This window comes from Anthonomus grandis, chromosome 8, assembly GCF_022605725.1.
Source record: "Anthonomus grandis grandis chromosome 8, icAntGran1.3, whole genome shotgun sequence".
Classification (NCBI taxonomy): Eukaryota; Metazoa; Arthropoda; class Insecta; order Coleoptera; family Curculionidae; genus Anthonomus; species Anthonomus grandis.
In genome coordinates this window covers 11788838-11809808 of record NC_065553.1, presented here as the reverse complement: position 1 = coordinate 11809808, position 20971 = coordinate 11788838, and the positions used below count along the sequence as shown (strand labels likewise).

Sequence of the window (20971 nt, the reverse complement as noted above, 5' to 3'; positions counted from 1 at the left end):
TGCTCGAAACGCCCGATCTCGGACGGGAAACGGTGGCGTGGGGTTTTAATAGAAATAAATTAGGTTTCTTTTTACACTTGGGAAATATTGACTTGAATGATGATATATTATTTGAAATTCTAGGACGTAACATTATAAATATAGCATTTATTATAAAAGTCAGGCGAATTAGCCTTTAACTAAAAATAGATTGGATAAGTAGTATGGACTCGGTGTAAACTGAAAAACCGACTACGACTCATCAAACATGGAACTTTTTTTTATTTGTAGAAGCTCCCCAGAGGAAATCGCACAAAAGGATCGGACTGTTAAACTCAATTTCAATATCATAAGTCATGGTCTATGCCGTAATCATAATATTAATCATATACTTAAATTAGTACAATTGGGAAATATCAATAGATAATATCTTTTATTTTATAACAGTAACTAATTAACATAATTCCGAATTAAATTAGTTCCCGGCCGCGTGTGCTCCTTATATACTCGGCAGACCATGGTTCGGGCAGATTCGGTTACCTTTCACGCGCCTTCAGAGATGTCGCTCCAATATTAAAGCACAGTAAATAATAGATGATGATGGTGTTGTTACCTTGATCTGAAAATTATTGTGAGATATCATTACGTGTGACGTCTGTCATACTTGGTTGTCATTGCAAAATTGGATGCTCTTTCTTTTCATATTTTTTTATTGTGGATACCGTGTAATAAGTATTCATTTCGGTAAAATTGTAAACAAGTTAACTGTCTAACCTAAATATTAATTTTCTTCTCAAGATCTCATTCTTTAAGTTTTATTGTGGCTGATACATATTTCTATCTTACAGCACTTACTTCACAGTATATGCTAAGGATTGTCTAGTTTTTTGGTAAGGCTCCAAGGTTGACAGATGACTTATACATAATAAAATCTGGAAGGAACCATGTTGACAGATTTGGGTTAATGGGATTTTTTTCATCTGAGAGTTGAGAACTTCAAATGGTTTTGCTTATCCTTGAAAGAAAACCCTATCTAGTTCTGATTTTTTTTGTAACTTATAGTGTTACCTAGGATAGTTTAAAAAAAAAGACTAAAAAGTTTTAAAGGTTTCTTGTGTTTCAAATCAACAATCCCAAAGAAAGCCACATTTCAGCTTTTCTAGGAAAGTTTGCACATGACACATGTTCAACTCATTTTTGAAACATTTGTACAAGAAAATTCATTCAATATTTGCATTTCTTTTGATTTTAATTTAAAGTGTGATGCATTCAACTTTTTAAAGCAATATTTTATTAAAAAATTATTTTGCTTACTAGAAAAATTCCTCAGGTAAGTATATCATATATCGTTTGTTTTTAGGCCTTAAACTACTATTTGTAGCCACCATTTGAATCTCTTCATCTATTTGTTTTAATGTTACCTAATCCACTTGCTCATTTCGTGCAATTGTCACCACCTATATTGTGAAATCGTGATGGATTCCTCCAACCCCATAGTCTATGCCCGATCAAACACACTTGAGATGCTGCTGGGTATCCTGATGTCCCCCATAGGACCTGGCAACCACTACTGAAGACACTCAATAGACTTTCTTGTGGCACACCAGGTGTCTAATTATCAACCACGGAGAAAAGAAAGCATGGACCACAGGTACCATAAGTAAGTCATTTTAGATACTTCAAACGAAGACCACACACACAAACTTTCATGTTGGAAATTGTATGTTGACGTTATACAAAAGCCTTTGTCAGTTGTATGCTGGTATTGTCTATGGTGAAAGTCAAAGTAAAATAACACACGTACTTAGCGTAAGTTACATTATTACGCTAAGTATTGTACTAATGATGCTTACTAACGTCGTGCTGAATACAAAAATATAGTAGGCGAGTAGCAGAGTATATACAAAATGCATGCAAGCGCATTGCTATATTTCGCCATTAAGCACCTCTTTATGCGTAACAATCGATTCTCCAACCTGTATAGTGATTTATTTTTATTCCTATTACTTTGCTTTACGTTTTGGGCTACATTCAGGGCTGTTTTAAGAGAAGATTTGGGTGTCATTCTATAAGCCTATTTAAAACAGGTGGCGTTTGTCAGAAATCTAAAGAATTTCCAATTTATTTCACAAAAAAATGTTCGATAGTGTCGATTTTAAAAAAAAATTAATTCTGTTTTTTCTATATAAGTCCAATGCCCGCACTACATCACGAGTAAATTTTTCTATAAACCTATTTAAGGAAATATGAGTAACACGAGATTACTTTTAAAAGATGGCCATGAAAGACATGTAATCGAGTAATCTTTTTCCTCTATTAAATCATTTTATTGAAACAAATACAAACTAATCATAAAATTATAGAAAATATAGGTACAGAAAACGAACCATACGTCTACGTAATAGAGATTAACAAAAAAAAAAGATCAACATAAAAAAAACATGGCGGGAAACATCTCACAATAATTTGTAATTTGTTCAGAACTGATTAGTTTTCATCAGTCGATTAGGGCATTCGGAGTTCGCTATAATCACATCGCAGTGTGCCGATAATAATGATAGGAAGAAGACAAAGTGGGATAGGTAATGTTGCGAGACCTACTAAGTAGTCAATCAGACAACTATATTTATCCCTTACGTGTCTTTCTTTTAGGAAAAAATACACTCGACAATCCTGGTTTATACATTTTCAATGTGTTTTTCATTCGTTACCCCAAATATGCTAAAAACGAAATTCTCAATTATGTTCTCATTGCTGCTGAAGTAGTATAATAATTAAAAGAATAATTTAGCATTTAGCTAATTTTCTGATTGAATTGATTTAAAAATTAGTCATGGAGTACAGAAAATCAAACTGATCATAGCTAAAATATTTTGTCGTTCATATAAGTTTTAAATTTAATGGGCTGCTGATACTTCTAAGCATTAATACTACACTTTACCAAGAAATTATCAGAAATATAAATGGTTTTATTAACTTTGACATCACTAATCATTTCTAGGGATGGCGTCACAATAAAGCCTCATTTTCACGACGATAGTACTCTCGTGAAAGTGCTCTTATGATAGTCTCGATAGTCCTATCATGAAATGATGAGGTGTCTACACGTACACAAAAATATCACAATAGTAACCAATAACAAGATGGCCGACACAAAATTAATTGCTGCGTTAACTGCTGTTGTTGTTAAAATAATTAAAATAAAACGCAGAAAAAAGAAAAAATCTAAAAAGATATGGGTGAGAAAATGGATAGGCAGGAGAAGTATACTGGTGCTTCTGCAACACTTTTAAAAGAACTTGCTGCAGAAGATCCCAAAAGCTTTTTTAATTTTTTACGCATGAATGATAAAATGTTTAATACATTAGCAAAAAAGGTAAGTAAATTTTGAACTGGTTAATAATTAATAATAATTGTAAATTCTAGTTTTAAAAAACGTTTTTTTTTAGGTTAGCAGTAAGATACAAAAGAATAATACTGTTATGCGAATGCCTCTACTAGCAAAGCTAAAACTTCAAATAGCTTGTCGATATCTTGCTACTGGCGACTCACTGGGATCTTTGCAGTTTATTTACCGAGTGCCAAAGTGTACGATAAGCCAGTTTCTACCAGATGTCTTTGACGCCATATACGAAGTATTGAAAGATTATGTTATGGTATGAAATACTAGGTATTAAGGCACAATAATTTTGAATGTCTTGACAAAACATTAAAAAGTTAGGATATCTAGGATCTAGGATATCTAGGATAGGAAGTATCTATATTATTATTAACAGTCCAAATCATCATTATCATCTCCCGCCCAATTTGAAAAATAATTTACGAGGCGTGGCTCTGGTTTCTGAACGTTCTGCAAGCTATAATATATCTTTTCCTTTGAAGAAGTTGACGGTTCTGTATTGTGTTGATCTGTTCGCTATTAAAGGTGACATATGTTTCATTGTCAGATGCAGTATTATTTAAATTCTGTTCTTGGAAATGATGTAGTCGAGCAGTGGTTATTAATTTCTGGATATCACCCTGTAGTATGATTGCATCTTTTAATGGAAGAAGCTGTAGTTGAGAAGAAACATGTTTTTCAAATACATCAAATTCATTAGAAGGAACTGTCTTAACATTAGAAGAAAATAGACATTAAAATCGCTAACAAAAAACAGAACATCAAAAAAAAGATAAAAGGTAGAAACTATATTTCCCAAGTCTGCCAATATTGATATTGTTATTAGTAATTATACAATTCAAAGTATTCGAGATAACCGAGATTTCTGACAGCATTTTTTGGATACACCGTATATATTTATATCTTCTATTATCATTTTTTGTGGAAGACGATTTTAAAGATGCTTTAAAGATATTTTGCGTAATCGGACCAATTTACTGAAATTGATAAAAAGAAATATTTTTATTTCTCAATTCTTTTCACCAAACCAAAATACTGAGGAGCAATCCTTGTAAAATGAGTTAGGACTAGATGAGGATTTTTGGCAATAGGAATTTATGAGTAAGTCATCAAGTTATTTAAAAATAGCGTTAACTTCCAATCAAAGAGAACAAAATTAAATATGACAGCACTATTAATTATTATTTGCTTCTTTATCTTTAAAAAAGAAGCAAATAATAAGATCTACGATCTTTCTGCGAATGCCAAAATCAATGCTCTTATCTCCTTTGCTCTAAATGCTACTGTAATAAATACTTTTTATGCTATTAATTCTTTAACATTATCCATAGATCTTGCATATCCCTATCTGGTTAATCAAGGATAATCATACTAAAAGGATCCAAACATTCGTAAATTTATTGATAGATCATTAAAAGTAATGTGTTAGTCTATGCCAAGCAAACTACTCTATATTACGCAACTGGTGTCAAATAAATAAATTCCGGCGGCCCCCGTTTCCGGCCTGTATTAAGTGCAAGCGCATCGAAGGCCATCATAAAGATGCCTTCACGCGTTGAACTATTTTTATGGCCTTTGGCTCCGGAGTTTACCACGCAGAAGAATGCCATTATCGGGATTTTTACATTTTATTTGTTGTTCGTTTTCGAGCGCTCGTCGGACGAACAATTACTGGCAAAAACGCTAAATTATTGACAATGATGGGAGAGATGGAAATTACGTGACTTTGGCCAACTCTAAAGGATGACTTTACTGTGGTTTAGATAATTAGCGAATATAATGCCCGTAGGTTTAAATGGCGGTAACAGTAACACTGTGTATATAATTCCTATGCTTGATAGATGTGCTAGGAAAAGAATGTATATGCCTAAATTATGCCCGTATGTTGGAGGATTTTTTGCAGAGATGATAACAGAGATGAAAAGTAATCATCTTCGCGATGCCAAAACATATAAAGTTAAGGAAGTTTGAAGGTGATAGAAAAATGAGAGAAATACGATAATGTGAGCTGTTAACAAACATTATTGCATATTTGTATCTAGACACAACGAAACTTATGTATATGGAAGCCCCCAGTATTATTATGAAATATTCGTTAATTTTTTTTTGTTATAAATGGTGAAAAAGTACATGTGTTTACTATCTACCTGTTCTTGTTAGAAGTAAACACATCTACCATCTGCCTTTAAACTCAAGTCTGTATTTTGCTTGCAAGCCGCATTGACTTTAACATTTCTTCATTTTTGCACATTTAAATAAAAATGCCATACGTAGGGTTATCGGTCCAGAGGGTAAGAATTATTGCTCTTTTGGCGAAAAAAGGCTTGGGATAATGCACCTCCGTATATCAGCAAAGTTGCAAAACGTTTTTTAAAAGATGAAGGTGTTGCAGTTTTGGAGTGGCCTTCTTGCTCACCGGATCTTAATCCTATAGAGTTGTTTTGGGATATGATCAAAAGAAAGATTAGAGCTTGTCACATTAATCGTCATAACACAGAACAATTTATATAGTGGGTTATAGAGGAATAAGCAAATGTTCTTCAAGAAGATATAAACAACTTAATAGATAGCATGCTTAGTTGAATTCATACTTGCATCGACGCTAGAAGTGGCAATACTAAATTAGTCGAATTATTTAAATAGCATAATTTTTGTTAAATTGACATTTTCAGAAAAATTATTATTATAGGAATATAAACTTTTTCTTATTTGTTTTATTATTAAGGTAATTATAATATTTTTACTAATTTTTATAATGAACTTGATTTGGAAAAACTGCTCTTTATTCCTCAATGATTTTTTTTTCAAATTAAATTCAATCAAATTCTCAAATTAATTTGTCTTTCTCGAAATTAAGCTTGGTTCTGTGTATTTCAGCTATAATCAATGTACTACCTATAAAACCCTGTCAAGAACACCAGAGCAGTTGTTTTATAAAAAAAATTATAAACTATGAAAATTGAGATATTTACCAAATGATCCTAATACAATTATGCTTTATTTTATAAAAAAAGAATATATTATGAAAAAAATACAATAACTCTGAAATTTCATAAATTACAAACAATACGTCGAAAAGAATGGATGTCCAAAGACTTACTTAACACAACCAAATGGCGAACAGTTAAAGCATTAATATAATAGATATAAAAATAAAATAAGATCATTTATAAAAAAAAACATGTGGAAATGCACAAAAATTATTCAATAATGAGTATAATAAACATAAAATTGCAAAAATCATAGATGAATATCAAACAGCTAAAAGAGACTTAAGAAATATTTCAACTAAGTTTTACGATTACTATTCTAATTTGGGTAACTTAATGCCCTGTAAGATATGTTCATGGCTCATTTCAATATAATATTTAATAGTACCGTATTTTTATCTAATAAAACTTCTAGACAAATAAAAAAGTTAAAAACCAAAAAGTCTATAGGCTGCGACAATATTAGGAGCGAGACTTTTGACCATGTCACCAAAGAAATATCTCAAGTCTAAGCATTTATTATAAATTTATGTTTTGAAAAGAGTTTTTCCCTAAAAAATTGAACAAAAATTAAGGCCTGTTTCGCTTCTATCTACCTTTTCAAAAATTAGAGCGACTAATAAAAGAGAGAATAATTAGGCTACTTAATAAGGCAAACATTTTGACGATATTCAGAAATTAATTTCTAACATTTTCTCCGCCCTTGATAATTCTGAGCCATCAATATGCGTATTTTTAGATTTGTCAGAAGCTTTTGATACGGTATGTTATCAAACTCTATTGTCCAAAATAACACGTTACGGAATACGGGCTCGAATTTATTATTTGCTGAGAAAATGCCAGATAAATAATGATGGAATTTTGACTGAACAGTCACAGTCACATGGTATTCCACAAAGGTCGGTAGTTGAGTCTCTCTTGTTTAATTTATATTATTAATGATATATATTAATATTAATGACATGTCGAAACATCCACTAAATGGAACAATTATAAATTTTGCCAATGCTACTACAATCTTTTTCCACTCAAATACTGGTGAGGAGACCAGGTCTTAACTACACATTACACACTTAAGTGGAAGAAAACCTAAAATTTATTAAAATAAAGTAAATTAAAAGTGGATGAAACGAAATATATTTAATTTACAAGTCAAAATTTCCATTACCGGATATTATAAAATTAGGCGACAGCAAAATTCACACTGAGTCAGTAGAGTTTCTTGGTGTTCACATCAATTGTCAGTTAAATTAGGATGTTATTGTTGTAACAACTAAGACTAGACGGTTTATAATGAAATATAAGTACCTAAAAGATTTTTTGATAGTTAAGAAATTAGAAATTCTCTATAAAGCATTTGTTGAAAGTCACTTAACATATGGATTGATCGGATGAGGAGGAAAGTGTGATTCACGTTTTAGAAATTTAGGCACGGTTCAAAAATAGATAATTACAATCTTCCATGGTAAAAATAAATTATACCTAACTGATCGTTTATTTCTTAATAGTCAGCTGTTGGATATGCGTCAACAGAAGTGCATATATACATGGGCTACATTCACTATTATTGTACGAGGGCTGCGATTTATGTTTCTGGCCTAATAATGAAAACACAAATATTTAGAATCAAAATTGGTTTTATTGTTTTTCAAAATATTCTCCATGATAATTATTATGATACACTTTTGCATGCGTTTGAACCAATTTTCGAAACACTTTTCACTTCGATTAAGGTAACTTCAAAAAATGCGTTTTGAATCTCAACCGCTTCTTCGGGTGTCGAAAATCGTTGATAACGTAATTTATTTTTGATATGCGAGAACAAAAAAAACACTCATTAGGTGTCAAATCAGGACTATACGATGAATGACCATTAATTCGATCTTTTGGTAAGTCAAAAATTCCTTTGTTTGAGACGATGTGTTAGAGCTTGCATTGTCATGATAAAGAATAATTCGCCTCTTCTTCTGCTTTTTCCTTTTTCCGATCACTTTTAGCAAACAAGAACAATTCATGGTCAGAGTAATTTTTTAAATGGAAACCCATATTTTTGTAGCGGATTTGAAAAGAGCTGGAAATTGGAAATCAAGGTAAAATTACAAAAAAAACTGCTTTCTAGACAATTTTTGTACGAAAATTCCACTGAGTCTATTGAACGAGGAGGTCCGGTACACTGGCCCGCAAACTCACCCGATATAACTACTCCAGATTTTTATTCGAGGGGTCATTTAAAGAATGTTGTTTTTCAACAACGAGCTACGATGAGAGACAACGTGGAGGATCGGATTCGTGAAGCATGCAAGATTCCATATCAAGCTTTGTTAAGCACCGTATGCGAATTTCTTAATCCTATCCTATCCACTATCCTGAGAAACAGTTTTTCCTGTATTTCGTCGCTGCACGTCAACCTTATTTTAACATACAAGGTAAGTCAATCAGTCAAGTTATAAGTTACACGAAAGATATAAAAGAGGACCCAACACCCAATTCTGAGGAATTCCTTCACTACTTTTCGCACTGAACACTATGCATAAAATATAATTTAAACCAATTCAAGTAATTTTCTCTAAAACAATAAATTTTTATTTTTTTTAATAAAACACTATGGTGTACACAGTCAAAGGCTTTACAGAACACTATAGAGTACATCACCAATATTAATGTTTAAATCATTAGTTGTGTCTGATAGAAGATAAAAAAGATGCAGATGTACTAAAACAAGAGTTTCAGGAAAAAAAGATTCTTTATCAAATATGAAAGTAAAAATACCAGCATAGACTTTTTTCTGAATAGGCCGAAATTCTTACTTCTGCTACAAGCCGCTAAGTAAGTAATAATGGAGCGACAACGACTTCAAATAATCTGCAGCAAGATTAATGTTCTATATATTTTTTAAACATAAACTAATTAACCCGTTACATTAGGAAAATAAAAAATGAAAATGGCTCTTCTCAATTTCCCATCGAGTTTCATCACGGGCATTAGTCTCCATCGGGGTCCGGTGGCAGCGTTCATCGACGCTGATGTCGTCTAAAAAACGTGCCCTGCCGATCAATACATAAAAATTTCATATTGAAAATGATTGGAGGCGGCAGGGCGGGGGGCGGCTGCACTCAATCTTAAACAGTGGCGTTCTGCTTAATTTAATTTAAACTGACGCTTCCGAAGAATCTCTCAAATACTATATATAAAAAATAAAAACTTAATGATTCAACATTTACCATCAACAATGAAAGAACAAGATGTTATCCTGATGTTTTTTCCAAAAAGCTTAGTTGTTGTTCAGGAAAATAAAAAATAAGCCTGTCGAAGTGTTATCAAAGTTTACAATATCTTAAATTGCCCTATCCTAAGTTACTTTTTTATAGACACGACAAATACAACCCATTGAAATCTATTGCATGATTTCACATGACTCGATATCCACTGCATATGTAAAATATTTGAAAAACTAATGGATTACGCAGATCAATTGTGTAAATTGATCTGCGTAATAATGCGTAAGGTGTGTACCTACCAGGATGGCCGAAGAAAAACTATCACGAATAGATGCCACAAGAGGGGACACCAACAGAAAACCGACCACTTAGAAGACCACCAGAAAGATGCACATCATAGAAATTAACAGATCATTTTGATCTGAAACAAGTAGAAGAAAAATTAAAATTTGCATAACCAGAGAAGGTTCGGATGCAAAGTTTTAATGTACTTTTTTCATTATAAAGGTCCAATAGTCAGCATGTTATAGAATGAAAGAAGATATTTCAACATGACTGGAAAAATAGCTATCCAGTCTCTAGACATTACAGTTAAAAATATTATATGAAAATAGAATTACTCGTTATCTATAGTAGAACCATATTATCACACATATCACATATGTCACAGTCATATAAGTAGCGGTACTGGAAGGAAGACTTGTTTTTAGAAAAATCTTAATGATTCCATTGTATTGTGAAAATGTTTATTTAGTTTCAATTTTTTAAGTTTTTTCTAGGCAGTTTAAGTAAGTTCAGCAAAAATTTAAGAAGTTAAGAAGATATGACCAAAAGCATTGAACAATGTTTTCCAAGGTTAAACAGAAGTTAAACGTTAAAGAATCCCTATGGTGAGGCTTATAAAGAGGCATGGTTATTATCTCTTGTTCCAATAAGCCGTATTTGGGACGAACTCATGTGAGAGTATCCACACGATCAGTTATTTATATTAATATTAAGATTTTTATTTAATATTAACATTGACTAGCCTGTATCATTGAAAAATCATAAAAGCACATAAAGGGTCGATACTTAACTTCAATATGTTAAAGAATGATTAGCTCAAAGATACCATGCCTATATCATAAGTTATGACCAAAGTCTTTAGGCAATTTTTCCCAAGATTAGACAGACGTTAAATTTAAACTGTTTAGAGCTTTTTTTACAATTTTCTAGGAAAACTGTTGGACTTGGAAATTATTTTTCTGTTTCATGTGTTGTACATTGAAATTCCAAACAACTTTTGTTTTAACATTTTTTTCCCTTACTAATAGTTCTCCAGAAAAAAAAAATAAAAACCAAAATTATGATCATTTTGCCAGGAGTACCCCTTTGGATTTTTTGAGCAAGGCTTTTTGGGAAAATTAGTTATAACTTTTGCCAGGTTAATTTTTTAAAAAAGTTTTATAAGACTTTTTCGAAAATTTTGGGGTAGTTTATCGATTTCCAAAAAAAAATATTTTTTTTTAAATAATTTTTCACCCGAAAATTTTATTCAGTTTTTCAAAAATCCCCTATAACTCGTTTATTTTGAGATTTACAACTAAATGTTATGTTATATGATTGACTATGATTATGTTATATGATGACTTAAAAATAATTTTTCTGTTTCGTATGATCTATATTAACATTGCAAACAACTTTTGCTCTAACAATTTTTTTCTACATCTACAAAATAAAATCCAAAATTATGAACATTTTCCTAAGGGTACTCTGGATTCTTTGAGGATGAAACTTTGGGGAAATTGGTTTAACTTTTTTTCCGAACATTTTTCAAAAAAGTTTTAGAAGATTTTTTAGATATTTTTTGGGCTACTTATCCATTTACTAAGTCAATTTTGTTTTTACATTTTTTTTTCCAGTTTTTCACCCAAAAATTTGAGAGTTTTTTGAAAATCTTTAATAACTCCTTTATTTTTTGATTTACGGCTACTTAATATTAATATTTTAAAGCATGATTAGGTCAAGTAACGATCAAGGTCATTGGGCAATTTTTTATTTATTTTTTCCAAGGTTAGACTAAAGAATTCCTGTGATAATGCTTATAAAAATGTCTAATATATTACCGGAAATTCTAATAAGAAGAACTTAGACAAACTAATGTGGGACAATTCATACCAGCAGAATTCATATTTCTAGATTCCTAAAGTTAGTTAATGAAGGTTATTGACCTATTTTAAAGAGGACTAAGGACAGCTCAACGTTTTAACGAATTGCATCTAGGTCAGAATGTGAACTCGAAGTATGTTCGCTAACTAGTAGGCAAATTAAAAGAAACTGGTTCTGTCACAAATAAAAAGAGAAATCAACTGAGACTAGTCGACGAAACAGCACAAATTCAGGATCAGTTTGCAATGAATTCAGCATTATCAAGCAGCTGTAGCAGCTAGATTATCTTGCAAATTAATAAGATTGAAGAAATGAATTGAAGTTTGATATATTGCAAATACTCAGACGAAAGACAAAACGACAGATAGAATGAAGGCTGAACATTTTCTAAGCCTCAATTAGTTCAAAATATTTTCTTCAGTGATAAGTGTCCTGTTATTTAAATCAGTATGTTAATAAGCAAAACCGTTTTTATTGAAATGACGAGAAACCACACGTTTTTCGAGAAGGCCATACCCGGTACCTCCAGAAAATTAATGTCTGAGCTGGTATATGGTATTATCAGCCCAATATTTATACTAGAAAATTTAAATGCGACACATATGCTGAAATGTTGCAGAGGTCTATCGAACTACTAATAGTGTGGAATATAAAAAATCAGTGGGACGTATACGGAAATTTATTTTTAGAAGAACGTTGACTACAATTCCAACAGGATGGAGCACCTCCTCATTATGTAGTTTCCGTTAGGCAGTGGTTGGATGATCATTATCCTAACCAGTGGATTGAAAGAAGAAGTCCAATTGAATGGCCACCACGGGGTTATGGATAATAGTAAAATAATATAGTAAATAATATGCTCGCTTTTGTTTCCCTTTCGTTTTGTAGAAATTGTTTTCAGCGTTTTTTTTATTCAGTTTTTTGATCCTAATACATGGCTATTTCAAATTTTTAAATTGTCACTCTGTACGTCACGATTCTAATCTTACTTAACCAATCATTGCTAAAAAAATCCTTAAAAATATCAATGTCTAGTTCCATAATGTATGGTAATGTATGGCAGCATCTAAATAATATCATCGCTGTACACTTTTAAAAGCTATTCCACGGGCTACAATTAAATATGGGTGAAAACATAATTTTACGTCGCCAACCTGTCTATATTATCTAGAAAGAACGGAATGTATATCTAACAGATGAATGAACTATTTTAGACGTACGATTATCGAAAAACTGGGTGACGCCCCTGGCCCTATCTCCTTTCTTCGGAGTTGCCCTGGCGCAATTATTATTAAACTATTTTTCTCTTTTTTCTTGGCTCTATATTGTTCTTTCGCCCGGCTCGTTCCTTCCTTCTCTCGTCCTTTCTTCCCGGGCGAGTCGACTTCGCGTTCCCCGCCGTCCCGGGCTTAATCATTATAAGAACTGTAAGAGGGCTTTAGAATTCAAAGAAAAATGTTTTTCATTTTTGCCTTTTTAAAAGGCATAAAGAAGATGAATTATCACTATTATTATTTTTGCTCCCGAGGAAAATAGGAATTGGGAATTATGACGCTAAAGGGAAAACGGGAGAGATTGCAGAAGGTGCTTATGAGGAAAATTTTAACATTTTTTTTTAGTTATAACTAGTTTTACTTTTAAAGATGGGAATGAATGGGAAAGGCAGCTTTTGTTCGCTTTATCAGAAACGGCCAGGTACGAACCTTACAGAGAGAAAAATGGGAAAATAATCATCTTCTTTTCCCCATCATCTCATTTTGAAAAAAAATATAACGAGATTAATTCTATTTCCGAATACTAAGGATGGTGATTATACAACTTCTACAGCTGGTCTATTAAAAATGCCGTGGTAACGTCAAAACCATGTTAATAGAAAACCTTTCATTAAAAAATGATGATATATTGATTCAATTATTTGCCTAATATGTGTTTGAAGTTCATCAACGCTCTGTTTTTTTTGTACCCTTCATTCTTCATGTAACCCCAACAATAAAAGTCGAGAGGGGTTAGGTCTGGTGATCTAGGTGGCCAACGAATCGGGTCACGTGTCGCAATCCATTTATCGACAGCAGTCTATTAAATAATATTCTTCCATCATCTAATTGATGGCGAAGTACTCCATCCTGTTGGAAATAGATTTGCTGACTCCAAGTTAACATTATCCAAATAATATTTCAGCGTTTTAGATATTATGAGGTCAATATATCTTTTTCCGGTCAAAGTGCCATCAAAAAACAATTCCTATGATTTGGCTTTCTATTAAGTCGTACAATAAACATTCAAGATGGCGTGCAATAAAAACGCTCTTACAAACATCGCGAAAAATTATAAAGTTTGAAGGAGATCTGCTACTGTAAATATAAAGCTTAAAGTGTGTAATGAAGCATTTCATGAGGCTTGTATCACACGAGTAAAGGAAATAAGGGTAATAGGCTTATAACATATTAATTTTCCAAGAAGAGACTCTGAAAGCAAGATGCGACTTCTTTTCTATGTTGGTGTTAGAAACACAGGACAAAAACAATCTGCTGGTAGACAATAAATGGCTTATGGAGGAAATAATCTCTCTTTTAGAAGATAAAGTCAGAAAGTCGGAAAATAAACTCGATGCTATTAAAATAGGTAGTAGCAACAAACAACAGTTAACAATCAGCTGTTGTAGATAAATAGATCCATAGTAACCTTCAACATAAAAAATACGAAAATTACGAAGATATCATTGTTCTAAAACTACAAAAAACGAATCGAAAATGTCGAATTAAGATTTAAAAATCGCCCCAAAAAGAACTTAAAGGTAATCTAAATAAACAAGAAATCAAAAGTATGATTAACAAACTTGAAGACTTAAATGATTACAGCTTAAAAATATACTGCAAAACAGCAGAGGACAAAGACAAAATAAAAACAGAAATTAACATCGCTGATAAATTACCATATGATGAGGATCATTTTGAGCAGATTGGCCGTCTTCGGAAAGAAAATGACTAAAATAAAGTAAAAGTAAAAGTACTCAAGTAAACACTGAAAGTGGCTGCATTTAAGAAGGTGCAGCGACGCTTTATGGTAATCATTAAGTGTGATACACAAGCATTTAAGGTAATCATAGATAAAGCGACAATCAGCATAGATTATGACATATACACGGTATTTAAATATATAAACATAATGCGATGCTTTACCACAAAAAAAGTTACACGGTGCATTAGCTATGATCGTGGTGATCATCATCTCTCCACAGAATGTCAGTTTAAACACGTCAAACTATTAAAAAAACTGTCAATAAAGCAATAAGATGTTTAAAATAAATTACAGTGAAGCACATTCAACGTTTTATAGGGAATATCCAATATTTTAAAGTAAATTAAGTAGCTACGGAAAAAATTAAGTTAATGCTAAGACATTGCATTGTCTTTATTTTAAATTTAGCACGACGCACAGTGGAACGCCTATATGGAGATATCGGGACGTTTTTATATTTTATATAATATTTGTACTTAATATGATGATTTCACTAAAAAAGTTTTTATTTATTAATATAATATTTATTTTTTTGCGGTGAATTAATCGTTATAATATGTACAAATGTAATTACCAATTTTTATATTCATTTTTACAAAGGCCTGCTAAAAATAATTAAACATAGGTCTGATCTAATGAAAAATATACAATATTTTTCTACAAGTAGTGCATGAGTTTACAGAAAACACGTTGTAGTGACCTGTATATACATGGTCTTTTTGTATTCATCAGATTTATTCGTTTGATGTGAATATTATTATTTTAATCATAAATAAATAAAGGAAAAATTAGTATATTTACAACTCTTATTTGCAATTTGCAGCAAGTTTACTAATTTGGTTTCGTTTTCTTATTTCAATTGCTTAAATTACTGCCTAAATAATAGAAAATTGGCAAAGTTAAAATACAAAGTAATTTTTGGCTAACTAAAAAAAACATTAAGAGTATTACTAATACTAAAAAATATAATTTACTAATACTAAAGATATGAAAACTCTAATTTATTAACTTATTATATAACTCAAAGCTTAAACTAATGAGTTTAAACAAAACTTTCCAAACAACTAATTAACCATGAAAAACAAAAATAAGTTACCTACATTTATATAAAAATAGTAAGAGTTTTCCATCAACCTACACTGGATGTCAACTAAAGTATGTTAATGGTTTTTTTTAAAGCAATAAGAGTTATATATTATTGTATAAAATATTTAATTGGGTATATTGTAAAAAAGAAAATTCAGCACTCTACATAAATAATTAATTTCTATCGTTTAGACCCAATCTATTATAAAGAAGAAACAATAAGTATTTACACACCGCACGTTTTTCTTCTTTGCAAGATTGTGTCTAAGGTAAAGAAATTGATTACTATTTCGAGTCCTAAATAGATTTTCTTATGGCGAAAAATCCAATTAAATATTTTATACAATATGGATCTGTCAAAAAAATAGGGATTTTATTGTTTAAAAATTTTATTGGCAATAGGCTCAATATTTTTCGTTTGGATCTTATTAAAAGTTTTTTTCACAATTTTCTTTGTTGATTGTCTCAACTAGAAAAAAAAAAACGAATAAACGGATTAAAATAAGATTAAAAACTTCTCTTTCTTGCGTACGAGTTTTGTCGAGAATACCTTATTATCCATATTAAGTATCCTAAATAAAAATAGCACTCAGTATAATATAAAAATAATTATTAACAATGGCTTACCAACGAAAAACACTTAATCTTACTCTACACAGTAATATTATAAATAACCTTAAATTTTGAAAGCATTAAAACTCTAGTTAACAACGCGAATACCTAGTATATATGTATATTGAGATTTTGTTTAATTTATGGCACCCTTGATAGGGGTTTGTAGTAGATAAATGTAACATTCTTGTAATTACTACACTACAACAAAAATATTGAAATTAATGGTAGAGCGAATCCTGGCGAACTTAAGTTTTCTAGCTGCCAAGACCTATTGACCTGTGTATTTTTTTAGAATTTTCACATAGTTTATTATGGTTAATATTATATTTCTGATAAACAAAGCGGTTTGTAAATATTAAAAGCTTAGTAATCAATCGAATTGACTGATTATAAAATTTCATTTTAATTTTTTTTAAATATTTTATTATTTATTAAGAGTACCCTTAAAAAATATCTAAATTCGTAATAGTTTCCACTTAAAGCAAAAACTTGCTGTATTACGATACCAATACCCCAAAGTTTCAATACGATAATAATAATTAGTGATTACAATGAATTTGAATGCAAGTTAAATGGTAAAAAAATAAACATAATTTTATTCTGTATGTCTCTGTATTATAATAAGCCGTTCCACTGTGCGACGTTTCGGTTCGAAAGTATCTCCAACAGGCTTATATACTAGAGGTCTGTGTAGAAAATCTAGTCGTTTGGTCACGTGTTAAGCGCATTAAATCTTGCAGTGTCTCGAAAGTAAAGATCTCCAGATGTTGGTTATTAATACTGTGGCTAAAGATTCCTTGGTGACGTAAGTTGCTTCCAGGAATCTTCTTTCCTTCCATTGCTGCTTTGCACAAAATCATTGCTTCTATCTAATGTATGTTGTCGTCATTGGACTAAGCATGTTCTGCTATTGCTGGAAATCTCTTTTGTTCGAATTGTCTTTATTATTTTGCTTGGATACATGTTCTGGCTGTAAGTGTTTGGTGATGTCTTTATTTCCCTCAGACCAATATTGTTATTGAGTTAAATATATTAAACTAAAATAAACTGATAATTATTTAACTAGTGACGTAATCCGACAAAATACGTAACTAGCTAATTATGGTTTCTTAAAATATTTTTTTTTAATACTTATTAAACTAATAAATATTATTCGATAGATGTAAATAATATAGTAACTTCTACATGTTTAAAGCAGCTGTCAATGTTTAACATCCTTAAATGTATTGATAAATGACCGTAAGGTTAAAAGAGTTCTAGTTCTACATCTTCTTAAAATATGACAGTAAATTATAAATAAAAACATTGATATAATTCTGTAATAAATCACCTGCCCAACTAGTCGACAAAAATTATTCCAGCGGAATCTCGCTGAATAGTTTGCTCCCAAGCAAAATATTTACAGACGATAAACGAGCGCATTTTGAAAAGATAACTTACTAGTACCATTCAACCGCTCCCATTAAAAACTAATCGCCAGCAACGCCCATACGAGCGTACCATTACCATTAGTACCATACTATATCTCATAAAACTGGTCGCGTTCCACGAGCACCCGTGTTGTAAAAATGGGCATTAAAGAGAGTCCTCTCGCGACGTGTTTCCACAAAAGGGCATCCCGGAGCACAACAGAGCCGCTGTGTCTCCGATACCTTGTGGTACCACCGAGTACCGGAATAAATCACCTACGGTACGACGTTAATTGGGGCGCACACTCTGTAATATGTAGATCCACGCTTAGATTGGACGCATATGGGATGCGCGGTTTTGTTTTTTTTTTGTTTAGTGTCTATTGTTTAGATTGATTATGCTTAGGACTTTTTAAATATTACAAGAGTATTTTTTTTAAAAACAAAGTTCCGATCTAGGCCTATAAACAAAACTAAAATAACAAAAAAAAAGAAAGCAGTAATTTTCATAATCTTCTTGTGTAAGCGGCCAAAGGGTCCTTCTCTGGGGGAATTTGAGGCAAAAACTTCCTTTAAAAAATCGTTTCTCGTAAAAATGTTAAAATAGTGTGCTACACTGACTTTTTATTTCACATTAAGGAACATTTAAAGGCCATACCAAATAAACTTCTGCATATGTACTAAGCCATCAATCGTATGATATGCATTGTTGCCGGATTTTACATATTTTCCAAAATATTCCGCAACAGAAAAAATGTGGTCATAGTTACTTTATTTAAATGCTTACACTTAAAAAAATTAGAAAATAAGTTATAGAGTTTAAGGCTTAAAAAAATTTAACTTCCAAACGCAGAGCAATATGTCATCTATGACCAATAGAGTCGAGGGGCGGGAAATTTAAATTCTTAGAGTCATTGGGCGTTCGAAAATGTATACGATTGTAAAATATGTGACGTGTAGCTTGTATGAAAATAAAGATATATATATAATATAATATATATAAAATTGTACGTTTTTTTTCGTATTACATTCGTTTTTTAGAAAAAAAAACTGGAATTATCAAAAACTAAACAATAATGAAAGATAAATAGTGTGTTTTTTAACTATCACTTATTCATATAAAGATTTCAAGGATAGGCTCTTAATATAGAGAAATTAATATTGATTGAGAATTGAATTATTGACTATTTTAATGTGTATGTCACATTAAAATAGTCAATAATTCAAAGACTAAAGTAATTATTCACCGTGCTAATAACAATAGCTCTAATATGACAAATGTCGCCCATTATCAAGTGGTCAATCACTTGATACCTTGGATCAGTGGTCCCCAAAACCGAGAATTGCGAAACTGAAATCCGTAGACGTATCGTCGTACGAAACTTAACATCGTAATTCATTTGTATATAAAGGAACACACACTTCCATCACATGGCGACTTATAAAGCAGAGATGTGGATAATGAAAATGGCAGAATTGATGCTTTAGAATTGTAGTGCTATATACGAATGCTCCGGATTCCATGGACAGCAGACCGCACCAATGAATCCGTTTTAACACAATTGAGATCAGACTATCCAGTTATGTCAAGCAGCAGTATTTAAAATACTTTGGACACATTGCCAGGAGATCAGAGGCAATGGAAAGGCTGATTATACAAGAAAAGGTAAATGGACGAAGATGCAATATGCAATACACCACGTCCAAGATCGAGAATCCTGAAGGTAAACGATTGACGGACTTACTACATGATGCTACCACACTTTTCCGAGAGGTTTAGGAACGACGAACTAATAACATAATACAGATTATAATATAAGATACATAGAAATGTTTTAAAAGCAGGTATATAGATATACCTTTTAATAGTTTAAACATTTGTTGAAAATTAATTCTTATCTGGATGTATTGTTGCATTTAGAGATTGTTGATTTCCATGTTTTCTGTTATATCATTAAATTGGTATTCAAAAATTATACCATTCTTTCCTTTTATAAACTCTAAGCAGTAATAACTCGATACCCTGCGTTAAAATGCGCAATTAAATAAAACCTAATTTTATTGCTGTTTCATTAAAAATCATAAATTTATTTTTGTGTGTATTTTATTTATATTTTTTTGTTCCTTTTTCTTTTCAATTCTTGTACAGGCAATTATTAGGACAAAGAATTGCTACAAGATATATTTGGGATTATTGAAGCCACTACTATAAGGGACCACTATTAGTTATAAGTGTAGTTAAAGAAATACATGTAATCGTGTAAATAAAAATGAATTAATGTACGACTATTTTTATTCCTTTTTAGGTTAGTTATCTTGAAAATAATATGATGAAATTACTATTAACCTAAACATTCTTAATATTACCAGTTCAAAATAAATTGAGAAGTGTTAAATTACTGATACCTACTTCTGATTATGGGCTTGCATTAGTAAAAAAATTAATAGAAAATCAAAAAATACATTGGAAGCAAACTACCCTACAGCTACACAATTCACAACTTAGCTCAGCTTAAATTAATTCAGCTCTAAGTTGCTTAGGGCTTTTCACTTTTACAAGATAGGATAATTTTCTAGTACTAGGTAATACCAAAGCTCTTGATTAAAATACTGGTATATTGTTGGTAACAATAACTTGTTTAATAAGAAACCAATATTATAACCAATAAAAATGATTTTATTCAATTTTTCTACTAAAATATTACCAGATATTAATGGTTCCTCAGTTTGTATATCAAAAAAGATCAAACGTCATATAGCAGTCCAAATTAATGTTATTAAAACAAAATTCCTAAATTTCGACAAGTAATAGAAATAACAGTTTTTTTCGCTCTATTAGTTACATCTTTAGTATATAAGGCCAATTGTAAATAGTTTTAGTTTAGTTTAAATCTTGTCCCGAAGATGCTAACTTCATTAGCAAAACACGTGTTGGGAATAAAATAGAGTAGTAGTAAAACTATTTTGTGCTTTGACTGTCACACCAAACGCTCCAACCTTAGTAATGGCAACCAAGTAATAATAATGATTACCATTGTATCAAAAGTATGAGAATAAAGTAGTAAGGGTGTAGAAATAAAAGCTCCAGTCAACATTAGATGTTTATGT

The 20971-nt window shown here is 31.2% G+C and overlaps 1 protein-coding gene and 1 long non-coding RNA gene across 2 annotated transcripts in view; both read right to left on the bottom strand.

The window, feature by feature from the left end:
- LOC126739828 (protein-L-histidine N-pros-methyltransferase) overlaps positions 1-20971 on the bottom strand; it is a 137780-nt gene that overhangs the window by 33091 nt on the left and 83718 nt on the right. The gene's annotated exons all lie outside the window — the stretch shown is intronic.
- LOC126739829 (uncharacterized) overlaps positions 394-20971 on the bottom strand; it is a 52555-nt gene continuing 31977 nt past the window's right edge. Inside the window, exon 2 of the long non-coding RNA XR_007661706.1 lies at positions 394-598. This is a non-coding gene — a long non-coding RNA (uncharacterized LOC126739829). The remainder of the gene's footprint in view (positions 599-20971) is intronic.